Raw genomic sequence first — 1,179 nt, 5'->3', positions numbered from 1 at the left:
GTGGTTACTGTAGGCAGGTGGGGAGGGACAGAGGAAGCAGGCCAATGAGGACGTGCCTTTGGGGTTTATAGTTTATCCTGGAGAGCAGATCTCCACCCTCCCACCTCTTTCTCTCTCTCATCTGAGGTGCTTCCCCCCACAGCACCCTTTTGCCATGATGTTCTGCCCCACTTGGTCCCAGAGCAATGGAGTCAGCAACCATGGAAGGGACTTCTGAAACCTTGAGCCCAAGTAAACTTTTCCTCCTCATCTATGTTGTTCTTGCCAAGCCATCTGTAGCAGTCCCTGTGAGTTGGGGTGGGGGTACACCTCAGCTTCTTTATATGAGATTTCTCTCCTCTTGGGGCAGCCCCCCCCCCGGGACAGAATCTAAGTATCATGACTTACAGGCCACTTCTGATTCCCATGGGGATCCTAGCATCCATGTTGCTCTAACAGAGCTTACAGGTGCAACGCAGCAAGGTACAACCCATTTGGGGCAGCCTTCCTAGACTCTGACATGGGCACTGCCAGTCAAACACCAGCCCTCCGGTGTGATTCCTCAAGCCTTGGTCACACCAGTCCACTGTAACCTCCCAGCTCCTGAAGTCGTGCAGCAGGTGTTCCACGTAGTTCATTAGTCATGGAGCTGGAGAGAAACACGGCCTTCATTCTCTAAGGCTGTTCATGCTCAGGGTGGGAAGAAGTTGGGGTTGGTGGCTTGGAAGGAACTTGAATTCACAACACACCAACAAGGCTCCTTCAAGAAACACTCCCTCTGACCTCGGCTCTCCCCTTTGGTTTCTCCACTTGTTTCTTCCCTTCCACACTATCCTTCAGGGTCCTGCTCCTTTCTTTAAAATAGGAAAGTTGTTGGACTTATTTTCTTAGAATCTCATCCTGAAATGACACCACTAAGAATTCGGACATAATGACTCCTACACAAATCAGGTCCTCTGCTAAGTTCTTGACATAGATCACCATATTTAATTTTTATGACAAATCAACCTGGTGAGAATGACTATCACCATCCTAAAGATGAAGACACTGAGTCTCAGGAACATTAACCAACTTGGCCAAGGTCATACTGCTATGTGGCAGAAGTGGTCAGTATACCCAGGAGTGTTATTCTATGTAGGTGGATGCTGCAAAAGGAAACTGGGTTGTGCACCAGCCTTCAAGGAGTGTGCAACTCAGAGA

This window comes from Ictidomys tridecemlineatus, unplaced genomic scaffold (genome assembly GCF_052094955.1).
Source record: "Ictidomys tridecemlineatus isolate mIctTri1 unplaced genomic scaffold, mIctTri1.hap1 Scaffold_170, whole genome shotgun sequence".
Classification (NCBI taxonomy): Eukaryota; Metazoa; Chordata; class Mammalia; order Rodentia; family Sciuridae; genus Ictidomys; species Ictidomys tridecemlineatus.
This window is presented reverse-complemented; position numbering follows the sequence as displayed.